Source organism: Lagenorhynchus albirostris, chromosome 1, assembly GCF_949774975.1.
Source record: "Lagenorhynchus albirostris chromosome 1, mLagAlb1.1, whole genome shotgun sequence".
Classification (NCBI taxonomy): Eukaryota; Metazoa; Chordata; class Mammalia; order Artiodactyla; family Delphinidae; genus Lagenorhynchus; species Lagenorhynchus albirostris.
The window spans coordinates 74,914,581-74,928,166 of record NC_083095.1 but is presented as its reverse complement, the minus strand read 5'-3'; the positions used below and the strand labels follow the sequence as shown (position 1 = coordinate 74,928,166).

The 13,586-nt window shown below is 44.2% G+C and overlaps 2 protein-coding genes across 3 annotated transcripts in view; one reads left to right on the top strand and one right to left on the bottom strand.

The window, feature by feature from the left end:
* The window catches only part of LOC132518105 (T cell receptor alpha chain MC.7.G5-like), a 357,885-nt gene that overhangs the window by 322,043 nt on the left and 22,256 nt on the right, over positions 1–13,586 (top strand). The window lies entirely within an intron of this gene.
* Positions 9,753–13,586, bottom strand: part of DAD1 (defender against cell death 1) — a 57,956-nt gene continuing 54,122 nt past the window's right edge. Inside the window, exon 3 of the mRNA XM_060146140.1 lies at positions 9,753–12,757. The gene's annotated coding sequence lies outside the window, so the exon portion shown is untranslated. The remainder of the gene's footprint in view (positions 12,758–13,586) is intronic.

Below are 13,586 nucleotides of genomic sequence, written 5' to 3'. Positions count from 1 at the left end.
CGGGTTTGTGCCCCGGTCCGGGAAGACCCCACATGCCGCAGGGCGGCTGGGCCCGTGAGCCATGGCCGCTGAGCCTGCGCGTCCGGAGCCTGTGCTCCGCAACGGGAGAGGCCACAACAGTGAGAGGCCCGCGTACCGCAAACTAACAAAAAACAAAAAAACCTTCCTAATAGGTTTGTGAACAGTGTCAGGAGCAGTTGCCAGCGCACTTTCTCTGGAGGGTTTTTAAAAGGAGATAGACACCCTCGTCTCAGGGCTGATTGGAGTGCAGCCCTGCCTGGAGGCAGGAGGAGAAACTAGAGAACCTCTCTAAGCCTCTTCCCAGCCCCTGAGCTGCTCTGTGAAAAAACTCTGGCTCATTAATGCAGAGCTGCATCCTTCGGGACACCCGGGTTGCTGGGTTAAGTTTTGGAACCCTTGCTTGTCGTGTCCCAAACTCCCTTTGTTCTCACACTTAACAGGACAAGCAGGCTGATTTTTTTCATCCTAAAGCTAAAAACACAGGGTCTGGGTCCTGCGCCGTTGATGGTGTTCAGATATGAGGCGGGGTGGGTTCGGGGTGGGGGAGGGAAGCTCTAAGGGGTTTTTGTAGAGCCCAGAGGCTCTGTGGGAATAACTATGCCCAGAGTTTGACCTTCGGTGGGGGAACCAGATTGTCTGTGCTGCCCTGTAAGTACGGAGAGTTGGGAAGAGAAACCAGCCGTGCTTGAGGCCTGGGCCCACTGTGACCTCCGAGCCGGGATGGAGAGGACGATAAGGAGTGTGAGGGATGCTTATTCAGGGAGGAAAATCACAGGCCCGTGGGAATAATGCTGGAGGAAGTACATCGGAGCTTTACCTTCTCGGGAGGGCTTTGTCGGGGCGGGGGAGGGCGGGGGGGAAAGCTGAGTTGGCAGGTTTTTGATGCTGAGATAATCACTGTGCGCAAGGACAAGGCTTCTCCCTTGTCCTTGGGAAGGGAACAAGGCTGCTTGTCAAGCCAAGTAAGTGGCATCCAATTTGAATTGTGCACTGAATATGATTATCTCCAAGAGGAAGACCTGCTCTCTTTCCCACGGGGGCCTCCTTGGACCAGAATGCTATTAAAGGGGCTGAGCGGACCAACGCCCAGAGCCTGGTCATCTCCCTTGTCCTTGAAGGAGTTCTGGGAGGTGCGGAAAGGAAGAAAGCCATCAGGACCCCACCGGCAACCCAGCCTTGGGTTCCGTCCATTCTCTTTTTTTTTTTTTTTTTGCGGTACGTGGGCCTCTCACTGCTGTGGCCTCCCCCATTGCGGAGCACAGGCTCCGGACGCGCAGGCTCAGCGGCCATGGCCCACGGGCCCAGCTGCTCTGCTGCATGTGGGATCTTCCCGGACCGGGGCACGAACCCGTGTCCCCTGCATCAGCAGGCGGACTCTCAACCACTGCGCCACCAGGGAAGCCCCGTCTATTCCATTAATCTTCCAATAAGTAAAACCATCTGATGGCAAGTCTTCCTCAGAAGGAGATTCCAATAGGGTTATGCCCATTTCATGCACTTAAAAACTGAGGCCTCTCAGAGACCGGCATATTCTAACAGGAACAGAACTCAGGGAGCAAACACTTTTTCAGGTAGACGGTGAATTCGAAGCAGCAGGTTATTTAAATGACAGGGGAGCCGTGGTAACCAGCTGTAACTTGAGTTCCGTGGTGCTGAGGACTGGGTCTGGCAGTAGGTAAACTCCTAGATGGTGGGGTTTTATCACTGCAGAGCCCAGTCTTCCCTAAACCTGGTCTTCGTTAACCCCAGCAGTGCCACTCTCTGGCCCTGCAGCCTAGGAAGTGCAGCTCTTGGCAACATCATCCTTGGTGTCTTGCAATAAGAGAAATTAGAAGAGAAGTGGGGGAGAAAGCTTGTATCTCATATCATGCAGTTCCCTCATTTTGTAGCAAGATTGTTTCCCCGTGAGCCGTTTGTCTTCATTTAGCCGCTGTCTTCTTCTGGGGAAGCCATTTTGTAAAGGAGTTCGTCACAGTGTGACAACTGACGGCTGGGGGAAATTGAATTTTGGAGCAGGGACCCGGGTTGTGGTTGCCCCAGGTAAGCCTGATTCCTTGGAGCCTCACCTGCCCTTAATTCTAACCCATGTGCCAAGTATTTCTAGCTGAGACCATGACATATTTGAAAGGAAGCCATTTCCCTGAACAGCAATACCCAGAGCCAGTAAGCAAAAGTGAGAGATCGGTTTGGTGTTAAACAGGAACATATTTGGCTGAATAGGAATTCTCATTTTTCTCTATCAGTCCCCCGAGCAAGTACCTGATTCCCCTTAAAAGGAATAAAGTTACAGGAAGAAGTAGAGCCGTGATTCAGGCTGTGGTGTGGGAGAGATCGGCTGTGGATTCTGGGGTGGAGGATTAGAAATGTGTTCAGGAAGACTGGATGTGTTTTTGACAGGATACGTAACACTGTGTGAATTATAACCAGGGAGGAAAGCTTATCTTCAGCCAGGGAACCGAGTTATCTGTGAAGCCCAGTAAGTATAAATGTGTAGCCCTGGATTAAGCAATGTCTGGATTAAGGGCTGATTTAGACTCAATTATACACTACATGAAGAATGTTTAGAAAGGGTGAATGAGCATTAGATAGAAGGACAAAACTCCCCCTGGCTATCTGACATCTGTGTGCAAAATGGGCCACGCAGGGGAGTGTCTGGGAATTGCTCCCAGAATATATGTGGTGGGACTATGATGTGTGACTGATTACTTGGGATATTGGCTAGGATCTGTAGCCCTGGACTTGTATGGTAATCAGCGACAAGACTTCTAATTCCTTAACAAGACTCTAAGGTGCTATTCTTTTTTTTTTTTTATGTATTTATTTTTGGCTGCATTGGGTCTTCGTTGCTGTGCGCGGGCTTTCTCTAGTTGCAGCGAGCGGGGGCTACTCTTCGTTGCGTTGTGCGGGCTTCTCATTGCAGTGGCTTCTCTTGTTGTAGAGCACGGGCCCTAGGCACGCAGGTTTCAGCAGTTGTGGCGTGCGGGCTTTAGAGCGCAGGCTCAGTAGTTGTGGCGCACAGGCTTAGTTGCTCCGCGGCATGTGGGATCTTCCCGGACCACGGATCGAACCCGTGTCCCTTGCACTGGCAGGCGGATTCTCAACCACTGTACCCCCAGAGAAGCCAGGTGCTATTCTTTTTGGCTAAGATTATGTCAACGTATAGAAGGAATCTTGTAAGTAATGATCATTAACCAGAATAAAGGTGATTAGCCTCTCCCAAGGTCTAAAAATCACTCAAAAAAAAAATTTATTCGTAAGTACTTTCTGTTTCTGAGAATTTAGGCCAAAAATTTGTACAACATAGCCTCGTGGAGCAGAGAGAAGAACCCTTAAAGTCATCTTTTCTGACTGTCCACCTCTAAGGAAACTGAGGCCCAGGGAAGAGACAGATCATGGTCCCACAGTAAGTCTATGGCTGAGCTCAGACTAGAATTTAAGTCCCGATCATTAATTCTCCTGGCCTGAGGTCTGAGGAATCTGCAAGACTCATCTGACAAATATTTTTGTGTACCTACTCTATGCCAGGCTCAGCGTTTGGACCAGCTGACCCATCAGGGAAGAAACTCAATGTGATATTGCCCTCAGGGAACCTGCATTCTGGAGGTGGACCCCATTGTTCCCTGGGATATGACCATCCATATCCTGATCCCTCTTGAGCTTTTATACCATCCTCACTACCTTAGGAAATATTAAAATTGATCTTTGTTGTAGTTTTAAAGTCTTTCAGCAATGAAATCAACATAGTCATGAGAAAAGAAATGGCCCAAAAGTGAAGACGAAAACTAGAAATTTCCCTGATAATTTGATCATTCTAAAATTATTTTATTGGTATCAAACTCGTGGCCAAATTAACTAGATAACTAATGCAGCTCTATACCTCATTTAGATCCTGTACTCAGTCTAAGGAGGATTCAAGGGTTCAGGCAGTTTCCTGGTGATGTAACCCAGAGATCCCCAGAGCAGCAGAGAAATATTCTCTGTTCTGGGCTTTGTGAGTCTGAAAAGATATGAACACTGGTTTGACCTCTAAAATCGGGGATCGCTCTATATATGTTAAAGCACATATTTGACCCCTGGAACTCTGTAGTAGAAAGTGGGAAGCAAGGATTCCCTAAAAGAAGGTGAGCTTATAAAGACAAAGAAGGCGTTATTTACAATTTGTAGATAGGCAATTTGGTCACTCCAGATCAAACCTAGATTGACAATAATACACACCTAATTCATAAAGTAATTGCCAACTCTTTACTCTGTGCTCTGCCAACCCGGCCTATTGGATCTGGTTTTTGTTGTTGGGCATATCACAGTGTTTCCTCTGGTTCAAGCTGGCAACTGACCTTTGGATCTGGGACCCAACTGACTGTTGTACCTGGTAGGCCGTTACAATTAAATACTATTTTCACGGATTTATTAATCTATAAATGTATGCTGTACATTTATGTAACGTAATGGGCCGGGGGGGTGGAGTAGGGTGGGGGAAGAGATACTAAAAACACATACTTAAAAGGGTAACATACGAAGAGAATTATTTATCAAAGACCAAAGAGAAAGAGAAGCCTTTTTGCTAAGTTTGGAATAGGAGCTGGTGAAAATGAGTAGAAAAGAAGCTATCCTAACCTAGAAGAATAGGAATGGATTCCATAAAGGGAACCTCTCTTTCTCATAATATTTTCACTAGAACCAGGAGAAATGCTACAAGATGGTTTTACCAGGAACTATCTTAAACCAAGTCTAGTTGGCCAGCCATATTTCTAGTCTATCCTGGCTTATTTCTCCATAAGTTGCTAAACACAAAAGTGCCTATTTAAGATATTTAAATGAAGCTCTATTTCTATAGCTCTCTGGTGCCCTTCCAGCATAGTGTGCCTGTAACACACTGCTTATCATTTCTACAAGTAAGAACAAGTTTGCCCTCCCCAACTGCATAAGCATAATTACTTGCCTTAGACTGAAGTCACCTCTATTTTATTTTTCCTGTGTTCATTTGTTTAAATCCAAACTGTGTGGGTGTCTAACTCTTGGCTCTGAGGTTTCCTTTCTCTTGAAAGTGTCAGCAAAATATTTTGCCCATAAATAATGTTTCATCTAGACTTGCAAATGACAGCCAACTCTGCGGCCTCTTTTTTCTCCCCCCTTGCTAAAGGGAATATGCGGGCAGAGAGCAGGAAAAAAAAAGCGAAAATGTACAGTTTCACTGTGGGGCTGGGCGGGGGCTGTTAAAGTACATTTGGTTATATAATGGAGGTACTTTGAAAGATAAGACGCAGTGATCTTGTCTGATCATACATACATAATACTGCTAGCTTGTTGATGTGGTTCAGGGTGTCCTTAACAAGAAGCTTAGGTCAGGTTGCCAAGCACGACACAGACCTAGGTCCAACTCAAGGAGAGAAGCTTCCAGATAGCCCTGGAACTAAAGGCAGAATCAGGATTCTCCTCACAACCCTGTCCACCACCGGAGGAGACGTTCCATTTATAATTAGGAAAAGAGACAGGTAAAGAGCATTTATTTGCAGTGTCCTTGTTTCAAATATTGTGCGTATGAAGCACAGAAGACACGAGAAAGAACCCAAGCAGAAAGCTAAAGAAAAGAAATCGATAAAAGCACTGAAGAAAATCAGATGACCTTGTCTTGCCTGTCTCTGATAATGAATGGGTCTTCTTGCCTCATTCCTCACTTTGGTTCTTGAATTTTCTAGGAAAGTAGCAAAAAAATAAAAGCTGGTGGGGTTGCATTAGTCTTGGCCTAACTTGGTTAGTCACCTCTGGATAACACACGTCCCTTTTAGGAAGTCCAGGAGACTTTTTGTAATGATAGTAAACATGGTGTACAACTCCATATTTTTACTTCGGATCTGGGACGAAACTCAGTGTAAAGCCAAGTAAGTGACAGTTGTCTACAGGAAAAAGTCACCAACGTATTATCCTAAATTCCTCTTACCAGTCTGTATTTATTTTGAGCTCTTTTGTGTTTTGGGTCCTTGTTCATATGTCCCTTAAACATACATAAAATGTTGTAAACAAATCCTTATGATTCAGTAAACATTCTGAAACTGCCAACCATACTCTTGGGATGGTATCCTATATACGGAAAATTCCCAAATTTTAACTATTGCTGCATTTATTAGTTGACCCGAAAAAAAGAGCATTTCGATATAACTTAAAGGACCTATGAATGTCCAGGATTTCAGAGAGGAGATATGACAGATTAAAATTTTATTAAATTAAAATTATATATTATAATTATATTGATAATAATCTAACATTTACTGAACACTTGCTATATGCAAAGTATTGTGTAAATGTCTCTCATAAAGTCATTTAACCTTCCTCACAGCCGCCTGGGATAGATACTATCGTTCCCACTTTCACAGGTGAGGAAACTGTGAAAGTGAAAAACAAAGCAAGAGGTCAAAATAGTTACCAGAGGGCTCCTACACAGAGGGGGCAGCGCTAGACCTCAGGGCAGCCTGCCTGTCGCCCCAGCCTACTCTCTTATCCAGGACGAGGTTTGCGTAGGAAGACGTAGCACTGTGACTCTAATGACTACAAGTTGACGTTTGGAGCAGGAACAACAGTAACTGTAAGAGCAAGTAAGTAAGAGGGAAAAAATGAGAATAATTTTAGAACAAAATGGTGGGCACAATTACAAGCAATTCCACCTGGGAAGCACAATGGTCAGTAACTAAATTCCCAAAAGATTTCCCAGTTTGCACTAAGACCATAACCATTAGGACCATAACCTGACTACCTCACGTGTCCCCCTCACATCCTCCTCCACCCCAAAATACTCTCTGCCTCAGGGATGCCTTCACAAGGATAAATTTGTTGAGAGCATGGGCTTTACGGTCAGATAAAAACCAAGCTAGCTATCTGAAATTATCTCAGGTCCCCCCCAAAAGTCACTGGGTTGTATTAAGATGAGACATAACTCTTTCCAAATATTTGAAGAACTGCCATTTAGACAAGGAAAGGGGTTAGTACCAGTGGCTGAAAGGATATGTGTCTCAGCCTCCTGTACAATCTTGTTAAACAAGGGGAACCGGTCTGCAGTGGAAAGGCTGCTTTGTGAAGTGCAGGACTCTTTCTTCTTGGAGATCTGCACGCTGGGTCCTTTAGGCTGACTATCTGATGTTGTAGAAGGGATTTCTATGCTACTTTAGATATTGGACTGAATCATCTCTGGGCTCCCTTTCAATGCTAAGCGCTAAGATCTCATGACTCCAGCCTAGAGGATGAGAAGGTGAGCTCAGACCTGTTTCTTCTATTTTTATTATTTTGATAGCCAAAGAAATATGTCGTTGAATTATTCATCAGCTAAAGCCTATTTGGGATATTTATACCTAGAAGATAGTGGGGTATGATCTCCCAGAGCCATAAATGGGAAAATAAAGGGCCATATCAGGAAGAAAAAAAGAAAGAAGAGGAAAAAATGCCTGGAGGGACGACCAGAGGTTGAATGAGGGAAATGGGGTGATTTTGCAGAGGACAGAACTAGTCTATCAAAGTTTTCACAAGTTCAGCTTTGGAAAGGGATCCAAACACAATGACAATCCAAGTAAGTGAGCAGCCTTTTATACTGGGAAATAGGGCCAGGGAAGCAAAGTTCCTTCCAATTTAAACACTCTCAAAAGGCCATGTAATTGCTTTCTGACGGGAGAGGGCCTCTGCTGGTGGAAGACTATTGTTAGCCCAGACCATTTGTCCCCTGAGAGATAGCCTCTGAGATCTGACTGTCCCGCTCAGACTGTCGGCTGCACAAGAAAAAAGACTTAAAGACACTTAAAGAGGATGAAGGTGAATTTTCAACCCTGTCCCCCAGGGCAGGGGAGAGAGTGATGGGGAACATTAGGACCAAGTTCATGTAAAGGGGCCCAGCACTGTGTCGATAGAGACTCAGGCCTGGGGAGGCTCTACTTTGGAAAAGGAACTCAGCTAACTGTACAGCCTGGTGAGTGGGTTGTTTTCTACTCCAAGGAAACAGTACTGTGAAGAAATTGGAAAGGGAGATGAATGAATATCCTTAGTCTTTAGGGACTAAAGGGAAAGTCTTAGGGAAGACTTAGGGAAATGTCTTAGGGAATATGTATATTGCTGCTACTGGAGGACCCTCCTTCTTAGTTAGACAGGGATGGGGAAGCGGAAGGAAGGTCAAGACCACCTAGCGTCACTTTCAGGAACTTGAGAATCTGAGAGGAGACTGTATGTGTTCGCACTAAAGGCAAAGGAGAAGGGCAACCCCACTAGAGAGTGTGAGGCATCCTGAAACACCTGCTCTGGTCCACACCCAACGCGTGGGGAAGGATGTGGCCCTCAACCCAGGCTGGGCATGCCAGATTGAGGTACAGAGTTACCAGGGTTATTTTTCTGGAGTCCTGTGATTCTCAGCCATCTCCCTATCAGAGGCTCCATCAACTCCTTTCTTATCAGGAATGACCTCTCCATCATATTCTGTAAACTTTCCCCGAGAAGCCTCCTCCCAGTTTCCTTAGTACAAGCCTCACCAATGAATGGGCTCTAGAATAGCTGGAGGGGGTCTGGCTCTGAAACTTGGACCAAGGAAAGTAAAGCTGATCCACAGCATGCAGCAGCTTGGAGGGCCTGGGTGGACCCAAGACTAAAGTATCCTTCCTCTCTTTGGGCTCTTCCCTGTGCACTAAATTGAATATAGAGATGCTAACGGCGTGCATGCCTGTGTATGGGTGAGTTCATCAGCATTTCTACGCTGGATATATGACCAGCCTGACCCTGAAGTCTCCCTGAGCTTACAGGGCTTCCTGTTCTCAGGTTCCTTTGTGGGTTACAAATGGTCAAATGGGCCCCTGAGTGAGTTTATGGTTGACACCTATTATCCTCACTCACAGATCCAGGTCCAAACAGCCAAAGCAGAGAAGTAAGTAAATATATGAAGGGGTGAGACCCAAATACGTGCCCAGGGACAAGCATTCCATCTCTACAAAGTGTGCACAGCACTGGGAGACAGGATTACCTTAACCATCACAAGCCCTCCACTTTGCCATGGCCATAGGACAGGGCCTTCGACAGGCATCTATGGAGTGTGATTTCCTTGGTCCCTGTGGTTTTTGCTGGGCCTCAAATCACTGTGTGGCCAGCTCTGCGGGGAACAAGCTAACCTTTGGAGGAGGAACCAGGATGTTAGTCAAGCCGAGTGAGTACCGGCTCTTGAGCCACTGTTCTGTTTCCAGCATTGAAGCCGGAGCCTAGCCATCAATTTTAAACTGAATGCGCTGTGTTGGCGCACATGAATCTGTCTCAAACTTGCCTTAGAAATGTGTAGTGTTGCTCTTATGCATAAGCACGTAGGTATGCACAAATTCAGTGTGGGTAAAGGATATCGCCATCTTGATATTTTTTAGGGTCTGTCTTCTTAAGAAAAGGAAAACAATTAAGGCACTTTCCTTATTTCTTCACATCTTTTGTCAGATTGTCCCACAAGGCAGAGGAAGGTGGAAAGCGATGATTCTCTCTATTCAGAGTGGTTAAGCGATTTGAATGTGGTCACAATAGCAGGGCCAGGACCCATGTGTTCTAAGGTTCAGTATATTGCTGTCTGTATCAGGCTGCAGCCTCTATAACCATCATTCTGATCTATCTCCTCTGGCCCTCAGTTTTCCCAATTAATGCAACTGAAATAGTGGTAATTCTTATCTCCCGGCTCACAGAAAGTGTGTGAGGATTAAAAAGACATTGCTCTGAAAAAGTTGAGCTGGAGGTTTGTTTAGAGTGCTTTATTTATTTATTTATTTTTTTGAGGAAGGGGGTGGATATTGTTTTTGTTGTTGACGATATTGTCCTTTTCATTAAGGAAGAGAATAAAGAAGGGAGAGATACTTGAAAGCTAAGGGGATATGATCAATACGTGAACGTGTACAAATAAATCATTAAGGCATTCAACCCGGGGCCAAAAGACGATGGATCTTGCTCAGCCACTCACCAACCATGCGTCCATGGGAAGCTCTGTAAGCCCCAGTTCATCTATGACATGGAGATTATGATTCCAGCTCTGTCTAGCTCAAAGGATTTTGTAAGACTCACATGAGATAATGTATGTGAAATCTCTTTGAAAAGTATGGGCAGTCAGGTGATTCGTGATTTTTTTGAGAGTCAGATTTTATGAAAAATTCCATTTGAGGGTAAACTTGAGGATGAAAAAGCTTCATGGATCTTGGCTATGGCAGAGAAACGGTTGAATTTGGATATAAGGTGAACCTTTCTAGTTATGAGAAAACAGAACATGAGAATTGGTGACTAAGACTGTCCCTGGAGATCATCAAAACCTGAGATCACTTGGGAGAGAAATGCTTGAGGTTGTGAGCTTGTAGGAAATGGTTTCGGAGGTTTCCTACCATTCCAAAGAATGTATGAGTTTAAGACTTTTCTTGAGTTTACCTAAATATGTGCTTGGTGCTGACCTGGGTTTCAACCAAGTGAGAGAACCTGGGAGAATTCCTGTGCTTGAAAATGAAGCTCACTTTGGTTTTTGTGGTGGAATAGATCCCTGTGGGGTTTTCAAGCAGCCTGAAGCTGGTTTTTGGAAGGGGGACCACGTTAAAGGTGAATCTTAGTAAGTATTGCCATGAAATTTGAATTCAGTTAGTTACTGAGACATGTAACAGGCTTTTTTGTTCATTTAAGTGGACTGCCAAATGTCCTTGGTTTATTCTGGTTTAGTGGGGAGCAGAGCTCTCCCTGTATCCTCCCCATCATAAATGTAAGAGCTCATTTTGCTGGGCAATGGATTGCATTGCTTGCCAACTTAATAGGGAAACAGGATGGAAGAAGTCTCCCCATCTCAGTGGCCAGCTCCATCAGAAAAGCCATCAGAAAAACACTCTTAGATGCTAACACCTTCTCTTCCAGTTGGCCTCCTCTTACAACCTGGATGCCTCAACGGCCAGTGCCACAGTTTCCAATTACCCAGATAACATCCCAAAGTCACTTTGGAAGAACCTCTGTCTCATTTTGTCTTTCCTAACCAGGAATTTACATGGTAGAACTAGATCTAGTACTTCAACAGAAAGAAGGCATGATCTAAGCGTCCATGGCCGTCCTTGACACTGTGTGATTCGGAGCCAGGCTTTGATCTTTCAGGCCCTCTATTGGCTTATCTGTAAATAGAGGTGATGATTCATTCCTCCACGCTTGGATCTCACTTCAGATAATATCACCTCCTCAGAGAGACCCTTCTTGCCCAACCATTCTAACAAGCCACCAAACACAGCCTGATTTAAACACAGCCTGTTATCCAGCCTGATTTATTCCTGCACTTTCATCACTTGATATTGTATTATCTATGGATTTGTTTCTGTGTGCCTCCCAATAGACTATAAGTGCCACGAGGACTGGGACAGCGTCCTAGCAGCTTTCTGCTCTATCCCAGCGCCTAGCACAGTGCCTTACACATGGAGGTGTTCAGTGAATAGTTATTGAGTAAGTGGAGGACACACCCCCATCTACCCTCTCCTTCTCACAAAGTAACAGAGCTTTACTGTTGCATTCCCAAACACTGAGAGCTCACTGAGTTAGTTCCTTGCCAAAGGCAAGGACAGAATACAAGTGTCCATTGTTTGTAGTTATATACACATTGGAGGCAGTGAACAGGTAATCAGGGTATTTGCAGGGCCTCGTTTCACTGTGCCTACCAGACAGGAAATGTGTTGGTCTTTGGGAAAGGAACCACCGTATCAGTATGTTCCAGTAAGTACCTGGTTATTATTGATCATAATGCCTGAACTTATCCTGCAGACTTACATTGCACACATGATTAAATGTCTCCTTATTCTTTAACTCAAGGAGTACTGGGGTTTAGTGATGAAAGTCATCAAAACAAAATGAAAAAAACAGATGCTGTCCCTCGTGTCTAATACTCCAACCATACCCCTGTCCCACCCCATGCTCACAAATTTTTTAATACACACTAAACTGATAAAAGAAAGAAAGATTACCTACAGGGACAGGAGCAATTTTCTAACCACTGGTAAAATGACCTCGTGTACAGGAATTGATTCCTAAGTAAAAAATGGGAATCAAAGCTGATATGCTTTGGCTGGTAAAACAAGGTGACTTGGTGAAATTTTTGAAGGAAATGTGTCAGAGTTGTCTAAAGACCATCAGCTGGACTCTTCTCAGGCTTTCCCCTCCATCCATTCTATTGTGCTCTGAAAAGAGGCTTTCAGAGGCTTAACTCCATGGCTTAGTCTTTTATTTCAATAATAGAAAAAGGGGGAAATCCCAGCCAGAGTTCCCAGGAAGGAGGATAGATACATGCTAATCACATTAATCTATTATCAAGGTAGCTCAGGAATTCTTGTCAGGCAGCACGGTGCTGTGATTTCTAATACATTCATCTATGGGACTGGGACAGGATTATCAATAAAACCCAGTAAGTAGACAATATGTCACTAAAGTAGGAGGCTTAATGTGGTGACTGAGACCTATTGAACTTACTGCAGTATTTGTAGGGCCCAGATATCAAGAAATGCATGGTTTATGTGGATTTAAGTGCATTCTGAAATAGAAAGAAATGTTAAAGTAATGGCACAGAGGCCAGAAAGATCTAACTGGGGAGGAAAAATAGTAGTGTCGATGAACCAGAAATAACAGACTGAAACAGCTCAGTCAGAGAGTGGATCATAATGAAAAAGGCAAAGTTTGCCTGAACACTGCTTGTCCTTCTAATCCTGGCTTGATCGGTGCATCTGAGCCACAATTTCTTCACCTGTAAAATGAAAATATTTCATCTCACCTCATAAGTTTTTTTAAAGATAAAATAAGCTAATGGATATGAAAGTATTTTAGAAACTAGTAAATGCTGTACACCTATAAAATATCATGATTATTTGTTTTCAGAACAAAAAGAAAAAGCTAGGACAGCTAGTATAATTCTTTCAACATGAAGAGAATATGTAGATTCTTAGTAGAAGAGCTATTTTCGTGTGGATCTGTAGCCATAGGCATGGGTAAAAACCACTCTCTCTTCTACTGACGTACGGAGACTCACATGTCACCCACATGAGAATGGCAGAAAGGAAACCATTCTGTAAAGGCCTGAAATGCAGTGTGAATTCTGGGGGTAACCTAAAGGTTACCTTTGGAACTGGAACAACGCTTCAAGTCACCCCAAGTAAGTCTAAATTCCTAAGCACTTCTCCTTACTTGTGTTGTTGCCTCTCAGATTGTGACATTTGGAGCACATAACAGGGATGTAATAGGCCTTTTATGGCCATTTTCAGAAGATTTAAAGAAAGATATTATAGAAAGATCCCTCATCCAACCCTTAACATTATAATAGTTTTATTCCATCCAAGTTGTGTTCTTTCTTAATAGAAAAGAAAGCCAAGATACTACCCATGAGGCCAATTGAAAACAGTAAATTTGCAGAGCATAAGAACCAAAGAGAAGGCAAGTAGTGTTTTTTACCAGACCTGAAGCAGAGCTGGTGCCCTTTAATCAGGACGCCTGGCTTTGGGGACAGAATAGGACTCGAGTAAGTAACCAGGCTATCACTAGTCCTAAGTCTGCAAAATAAGTTGACTGTAGGAGCAGGA